The 8,917-nt window shown below is 38.0% G+C and overlaps 1 protein-coding gene across 1 annotated transcript in view; it reads left to right on the top strand.

The window, feature by feature from the left end:
* Positions 1–365: 365 nt before the first annotated feature.
* The window catches only part of LOC121730595 (Down syndrome cell adhesion molecule-like protein Dscam2), a 74,918-nt gene continuing 66,366 nt past the window's right edge, over positions 366–8,917 (top strand). Inside the window, exon 1 of the mRNA XM_042119704.1 lies at positions 366–501. The gene's annotated coding sequence lies outside the window, so the exon portion shown is untranslated. The remainder of the gene's footprint in view (positions 502–8,917) is intronic.

The raw sequence follows: 8,917 nt of genomic DNA, 5'->3' as shown, positions 1-8,917 counted from the left end.
ATAATCACGATAAAATTGAAATTGTTCTCAGGCACACCTTTTGCATTAAGTACAGATATTGTTGTTAGTAAGTAATATAATATTTGGCTTTTAGTGGTATCACTTATATACTTAATATTTGCCTTTTAGTGGTGTACCAGCGAGTGTGTTTTGGGTCTATTTCTGACCAAATTAATTTTGCGTGAAGAACGATCCTCAACTTTAATGTTATCACATACGAGGTCCTCGGTGGAAAGATCTCCAATATTACATCTAGTAAGTAATATTCACTAAAGAAAAAATAAGTATATTTTTAGAAATTTAAAATTCGAATTTCGAACAGTGCGCTGCGCGGGCCAATCGTAGCTCATTCCGCCGTCGGATCTCGAGCGCGGCGGTCGCAGCTGAAGTCCACCGTACGTTCCGCCTCACGTACTTCGGGGTGCGAAGTTTCTCGTGAACTTTTAGTGCTAGTGTTTGTGGGGTGTGTTTTCGAAAATGGAACTTTTGTGGTGATAGTCGGTAAGTAATTCTTAACTAAACTACTATTTAATAAACATGAGAACACAATTTGCCGGTACAATATTATAAAATAAGGTTCAGTTTTTTTTTAATTTTACTTAATTCACAACTAACGACTAATTATTAAAAAAAATAGTTTTTACACAGGTCGGTGTAGTACAAATAAAATGCAAAATAAAAGGTTCAAGTTTTTTCAAGAATAATAATTGTTGTACAAAAATGTACTTATTAATTTATGTATAATATTATGTACACACGATTTTTTCGTTATTTGTTTTCCAAGTAAAATATTACTATTAGGTAGATATATTTATCAACCACAAAATCTGTTTTTAATAAGCATTGATATGCAGGTATAAATAATGATGGTAATCGTTTCTCATAAAAGTTAATTTTTTACAATGTTCCATAATATTATATCTAACCACGGAATCTAAAAACGGAAGTTGCCTTCCATCAAGTGACTCGTTTGCTCGTTTGCCCCCTTCTTTCATAAAAAAAAACAGAGAGAAAAAAACTACACTACCTTTTGTTTTTTGTACCGGTAGCTTTTTTTATGAAATAAGGGGGCAAACGAGCAAACGGGTCACTTGATGGAAAGCAACTTCCGTCGCCTATAAACACTCGCAGCATCAGAAGAGTTGCAGGTGCATTGCCGGCCTTTTAAGAGGGATTAGGGATTATAGGGGAGGGTAGGGAAGGGAATAGGGGAGGTTAGGGAAGGAAATATGGAAGGGTAGGGAAGGTAGGGATTGGGCCTCCGGTAAATACGTTTTATACGTGGGAGAGCCATGCTTGGGCACGAATGGGCCGGCTCGACCGGAGAAATACCACGCTCTCACAGAAAACCGGCGTGAAACAGCGCTTACGCTGTATTTCGCCGAGTGAGTGAGTTTACCTTAGGCCCGATCCCCTACCCTATTCCCTTCCCTACCCTCCCCTATTCCCTTCCCTTCCCTTCCCATCTCTACCCTCCCCTATTACCCTATTTCCTCTTAAAAGGCCGGCAACGCACCTGCAGCTCTTCTGATGCTGCGAGTGTCCATGGGCGACGGAAGTTGCTTTCCATCAGGTGACCCGTTTGCTCGCTTGCCCCCTTATTTCATTTAAAAAAAAACTCACTCACTCGGTGAAACACAGCGCAAGCGCTGCTTCACCCCGGTTTTCTGTGAGCCCGTGGTATTTCTCCGGTCGAGCTGGCCCATTCGTGCCGAAGCATGGCTCTTCCATGGAAAAAAATATATATCATAGATATACCATAGATCATTTTCTTTCTCCCAATCCCCAAAGACAATCAGGTGACCAGCCTACTTGTTCCAACGCGGCAATCGAATCCCCGACTACGAACGGGGAGCTACGTACTAATAGAACTTAGTTTCTTCTTATGTTTATACGGTCTGTTATATCCATAATTATTTTAATTCATATCCATAACAATATTATAAATGCAAAGTGTGTCTGTCTGTCTTTCTACCTCGATAGTGGCAAATCCAGACACAATCAGGCGCGGTTCGAAGGGGGGTCACAGGGGACATGACCCCCCCCAAAATCTAAGGTTAAATTGAAAAATCTCAAAATCTTGCCAAATAATAAAAGGAATTTTGCCAATAAATTTTTAGTATAGTGACCCCCTCCAAAATTTCAGGCTGCGACCGCTCCTGGACACAATAGTTATTCTATTGTTATCGCGGTTGCCGGTGACCGCTTGGGGCTTGAGGCGGTACACCTTCACGCTTGCACCACTGATCCGAATTTGCTGGGTATGGAGATATTTAAATCTAAAAAAAGATAGGATATTTTTTTTCCCGGAAAAATATACGGTTCCCACGCGATAATCGAATTTCAGCGCGACTGAGTTAGTCTTGAACAGCCTTTCCCAAAGTGGGCGATAACGCCCCCTTGTGGGCGCTAAAGGTCTAAAGAGAGCGGTGTGGGACCCAGAAAAAATTGGGGGCGTTTTGTAGAGGCTTGGGGGGATGATATGTAAATTGAAACAATGGGGGGCGCTAAATAATTTATTCTCAAAGTGAGCAGTAGAAAAAATAAGTTTGGGAACCCCTGGTCTATATTATACCTAATGTTTAATGTGTACCAAAATAAGATACACTATATAACAGGTATTAGGTTTCAAAGCTCATCTCAATTACTACGTAATATTATTTCGTCTTTGATCCACGACCTGAAAACACAAAGCAAAGAACACGGGAGCTTCACACACTGTCGGTCTTCTAGTTATTTAGAATAACAAAAGACTTAATATAGTCCTCTTGCTGCTTAAAAAATAATAATAATAAAAAGGAAAATTAGAATTCTTTCTAATTAAGTTTTTAAAAAATGTTTCATAAAATAAGAAAAAGAATATACTTTCATACTAATATTATAAATGCGAAATAAATGCGAATGTGTGTCGGTCTGTCTGTCTGTCCGTCATCTAGTTAATAATTATTTTGTATTTTTCGTCCATAAATTAATAAAATAAATATTTTAAATCCATTCATTTTTTACTCTTTACATGCTATTGGCGGAATGTTGTAGAAGAAGAAAGAAGAAGTACTTAGTATAAAATTTCATTATGCCGCCAGTTAGTCGCATAGGCGAAGCCGGAGGGAACAGTTAGCTATTAATAAGCTTGCTCGTAAACGTGTGATGGCGCCTCCCGTAGCACCTCAGTTATTACCTACGTAAATTACTCATCATGAACCAGCTGCTATTTATTACCCGACTGCTAAAATAAGTATTGTGTTTTTTGGGTATATAAACATTGGGGAAGACGAAGGAAGGCGATTAAGAGGAATAGTAGGGCGCGTCTTCGTGTATTGCATGGACTACATTGGAGTTGATGTCCCAACAACGTTCAGCAGAAATCCGTTTATCGTGTGAGAACTTTTCTAAAATGTCGAATGAAGAATCATCATATGATTCATTTTTCTAAAATCGCAAAATGCAACTCTGCTTGCAATTCATTTCTGTATTTTTGTACTGATTTGACATTTGTCAGTTTGACAGTTTTGACAATTCATTTGCTGAATTGATTGAGAGGAATTGCTAAATGTGACTATTTTAGCCCCGCAGGACTCCGTACCGAATTTCATAGAAATCGGTCCAGTTTAAGCGTGAGGAGGTACAGGCACACAGAAAGACAGAGACACTATTGCATTTATAATATTTTATATTACTTAGTAAGGATTTAAGGTTTGCGGTGTTAATTCTATGCGGCTAACGGCCGTTCCCAAAATTCAATCTATCTCTGGTTTGACATACAACCGATCGCAGCTAACATTGAATTGATATAAAATATATGTCTCTAATGTCTAATGTGAGCTATTCCTATCTCTAGTAGGGCAAAACCAGAGATAGATCAAATATTGGGAACGGCCGTAAGATGTACAAAACATCTGAGTTCAGAGATATCATTAGATTCGTCTCAGTCGTGGGACTGATATTGCAGTATCAAAGCAATCTGTATTTTAATTAAAATTAATGTTTATATTAAATTTTATAAGGACTTTTATTGTTAATATCGAATGTGAATTCATGAAGCCCTAAGCGGCATCCGGCCGCGATAAGAATAGATAACCTATTGTGTCTCGTTATTCCACGATCGATGGGTTATTAAAATTTTATGATTTACCTTACGACCGAATAATAAAATGTAACAAAACTGGTATATTTATATAAAGCCGGCCAAGTGCGAGTCGGACTCGCGCACGTAGGGATTATTTAAATTTTTGTATGGTCAATGAATGTACATTTATAACGTGTTATACACTACTAACAACATCATCTCAGTTACTTTCAAAGGAATTTGAACGAAAAGTTCCTTTGTACTTCGCCGAATACATTTTTTCAGTTGATCGACTATTACTCAATAACTTAAATGACGTCTTCTTAAGCCGTGATAGCTTTTCTTTTAAATTCAGCATATTTCCTACTCTCGTGAATTTTTTCACGTTTCCAGAAGCAACCATTTAGCTGGTAGAAGGGGGTGGAGACTTTTTTCTGTGGGACACTGGACTCTAACGATTTTTTCCACTTTAAAACTTAATATTTCACAAACGGATCCCTAAATCAGAAAATGATCTATAAATACTCATAATATTTTTGAAAACTTATCCAACGTCCACCCCACACGATGTGCAGCCTGTAGGTACAATAAAACAAAATATATTTTTAAGATTTCATACCGTACCATTTTGTCGCCATCATTAACATGTGCATTCACGCCAAATTACAGCTTTGTAGGTCCTATAGTCTCTGAGCATGAGCATGGACAGATGGACAAACGGACAGATGGACGGACAGACCGAAACTATAAGGGTTCCTTGTTGACTACGCAACCCTAAAAATGAAATGTTCAATATCTTAAATAAAATACAAAAGGTAAGACAAAAATGACTGAATTGAGACAAAAATTTCCTAAGCCTATAAAAGCAACGATAAAACTCTCGTAGCGGAAAACTTCGGCTAATTTTATTCGCAAAGAACATCCATCACTCTCTAACGGTTCATTCAAAATTTTAGGCATAACATTTTATGTTCTAAAGTCTTTTTTGTATTAGATTACAAAAATTATGTAAATTAATTGATTTAGTGTATTCCACTGTTGGGCAAAATCGAAGTGTTTCGTTGCAAGTCGTAGGACCATACAACATTTCGGAGGAAATTCGTAAGAACATACTAAATTTTGTAGCTGGCGGATCGTAGCGTTTCGTAGCAAATACGTAGGATCACACGAAATTTACTTAGAATACGTAGTCCATTCGTATAACAGGTGTGTCGTCGCACTTCGTAGCAAGTTCGTAGGACTAAACGCGTAGCAGGCGTGCCGTAGCGTTTCGTAGCAAAGCCGTAGGACCTTTTGTAGAGAATACGTAGTCTATTCGTATAGCAGGTGTGTCGTAGCACTTCGTAGCAAGTTCGTAGGACTAAACGCGTAGCAGGCGTGCCGTAGCGTTTCGTAGCAAAGCCGTAGGACCTTTTGTAGAGAATACGTAGTCTATTCGTATAACAGGTGTGTCGTAGCACTTCGTAGCAAGTTCGTAGGACTAAACGCGTAGCAGGCGTGCCGTAGCGTTTCGTAGCAAAGCCGTAGGACCTTTTGTAGAGAATACGTAGTCTATTCGTATAGCAGGTGTGTCGTAGCACTTCGTAGCAAGTTCGTAGGACTAAACGCGTAGCAGGCGTGCCGTAGCGTTTCGTAGCAAAGCCGTAGGACCTTTTGTAGAGAATACGTAGTCTATTCGTATAACAGGTGTGTCGTAGCACTTCGTAGCAAGTTCGTAGGACTAAACGCGTAGCAGGCGTGCCGTAGCGTTTCGTAGCAAAGCCGTAGGACCTTTTGTAGAGAATACGTAGTCTATTCGTATAGCAGGTGTGTCGTAGCACTTCGTAGCAAGTTCGTAGGACTAAACGCGTAGCAGGCGTGCCGTAGCGTTTCGTAGCAAAGCCGTAGGACCTTTTGTAGAGAATACGTAGTCCATTCGTGTAGCAGGTGTGTCGTAGCACTTCGTAGCAAGTTCGTAGAACTAAACGCGTAGCAGGCGTGCCATAGCATTTCGTAGCAAATCCGTAGGACCTTTTGTAGAGAATACGTAGTCCATTCGTATAACAGGTGTGTCGTCGCACTTCGTAGCAAGTTCGTAGGACTAAACGCGTAGCAGGCGTGCCATAGCGTTTCGTAGCAAAGCAGAACTTCCGGCAGAACTTACTTTGATCTTTAATTTTACTAACTATAAATAATACTACCCCAGGAACATAATAATAAGGTTTTAATCTAATTTTCTCACTTGGGTCATAGTTAATGCTAAACTTTTGATTGTGATTTTACTCTAACAGTAAGTTTTTTTTATTAAAGGAAACAAAAATAAGATAGTCCTTTAAACTTATATTTAAATATACCTAAAAGTTAAGTTTTATTGGTTTATTACAAAATTCAAGAAACTATAACAAACTTGACAAACTATAACAAACTGGAAATTTGAAACGTATGTTCCGTATACAATGCAGGACTAGAAATAGCTAGTAATCTAATATACTCCAAGGCCTACGCATAAATACTCAGTGTTCGTAAAATATATAATTTTCAGATTATATTTATACTGAACTCTCTTAGAACTGTCACTTTGTCGAGTTACTCGCACGATAATGACGAACTTTACTCGTAAGTTGCCCACTCGAGACTTATCTCGCACTGGAGCTGTTTAATGTAATGGGCTCTTTGTTAAAGTTGATTTCTTTATTTTAATGTTTTGAGAAAAGATTAAGAATTCGCTACTAGATATTGTCTGTGACTTTGTTCGATTCGGACTTAAGTTATCGGGTGGAAAACTTACAGTTTTATATCCTTTCTTGGGACTTATTTTATATGTTTACCTGGGACGTTTGGATCCCAGGTATAACACAGTCCCAGGATCAAAAAATAATAAAACGAAGACATGCCATAGCCTTTATATCATACATATTGTGTGCACCGTAGATAACAAAAATATTTTTGGGTGTTTAAGACCACACGCGATTAAAGACGTCACAAATAAATCGCAACATACAGAGGGTTAAATGACTTATAATAATGAGGCAGTGTTTTCGCATTGGCACAGCGCACACCACAAGTGCACATTTCGTTCAAAAGCCCATTATATAACTATCCCCTTTATTGTATTTTCCATCATAGTATAGCATACAGACAGACAAAAAGATAGTTAATCTATTGAACGGACCGATTGACCGACGAACGGACAGACGGACAGGATAACAACCATTAAACTGTCACATAATATAAACGTTAAGAGATGAGCAGCAGGCTGATGATAGTCAAGTGTCACGACACCGCGCCGCGGGACGAATTAAATTATTCCGGCCGTTGCCACCAACTTCCAACGACACAACTGATTGTAAGTGCTGACGCTGCGGTATAGTCTAGGAGCCGAGAAGCGCTTCTGCTACAAATAAACATACCTGTATATTTGTCTCTTACTTAGGTATACTTATAAAGTTATCGAAAAATAACTCTAATATTTTTATTTTTAATATTTTAAATTGTATCGGTAGTTAAGTAGCTCGAGTAGCTTAAATGAGTGAAAGATAACGCATTTTCCAATTTTCGAATACCATATAAATCAGTGCCAATTTATGATTTATCATGCTATATATTGAGCGACGTTAAATTGTATCGAAAATATTGAGATGCGCTCACAAATGAAATAGTTACCGATCCTTCCAAATTAACTCCTTTCATCAGGATGCAGAAACTCGTTATTATTCAGTATTCGATAGCACTCGAGTTGCATTGTTTCTGCAATGAGCTCGGTATCGAGTGAAATTTCAAAGGATCCCCCTTCATTTCCTAGAATTTAAAACTTCCATTGAATTTTGAATTCGTAGAGATGCCTTATTTCTGAGGTTTTTTGACAGAAGTTTCTAGGCTAGCTAGTTGATTTGAACGATAACTAATTATGCTGTATGTATCCGGTGCGCCAGAGGGTGGCAAATATTTAAATTGATTATTAATTGCTTCTAGTTTAAGATTTTTTTCCATGGGTTGTTAACTAAATTAAACGTATTTTATTTATTTATTTAATAGATAAACTTCAACCAAATAACCTCAGAAACCGGCCATTAGTGGTATTTCTAGAGATTTAATGTTCATTTTACCATATTTTTCTAATTTAAAAGCCGTAAAATCATTTTGGTGTAGCAATAATACCCTACTCATAATATTGATTATGCAGTATCTTAACATACGTCCTAAACTACAGTATAAAGTTTAAAAGCTTAAAACAATAATTCTTAAAACGATATTGCCGGATAATTATATCCGTATAACCTGCCGTAATATCAGTACGAGATTATGATATTATATTTAATAAAAATAAAATATTTTATAACAAACTAACTTATGAATTCGGTAAATAAAAAAAATATAATCAACAATAAATACATCAATATATATTTTAAACGTTAATCATGCCACCGTCTCTCGGACTATAAACTCAGTGGCTAAGTCTCAACTCGGTAACCAAATCGAGTCTGGGGCGACGTGACTCCCGATACAAACTAGAGTCAGCACTCCGCTGAATTACTGCCAATAAAATTGCTCCATTTTCAATCCTACTAATACGCATAAGAGAATTTGTGGTTTGCTAGTTTCTTGTGAAAACGAATGCTAATGAAGTCGGAATAAATTAATATGTTCGCATCAGCATGCACGGCTCCCGTGAATAAACTGTCCATGGAGGTCCATGAAGGTCGAGGACGTCGTGGACTACATCAGTAAGAAGACATCCCTCCGCCTGAGGGTCGAGCGTCTGCAGTCTCGCCACAAGGTCAACTTTAGTTCCTTTGTAGTGAGAGTACCGACACAATATCTTCTGTCGACCTTTGAAGCGGAGGAATTCTGGCCGACTGATGTGGTTTACCG

The sequence above is a fragment of the Aricia agestis genome, chromosome 9, assembly GCF_905147365.1.
Source record: "Aricia agestis chromosome 9, ilAriAges1.1, whole genome shotgun sequence".
Lineage (NCBI taxonomy): Eukaryota > Metazoa > Arthropoda > Insecta > Lepidoptera > Lycaenidae > Aricia > Aricia agestis.
Note: the sequence above shows the minus strand (reverse complement) of the source record. Positions and strands in the feature narration are given on the sequence as shown.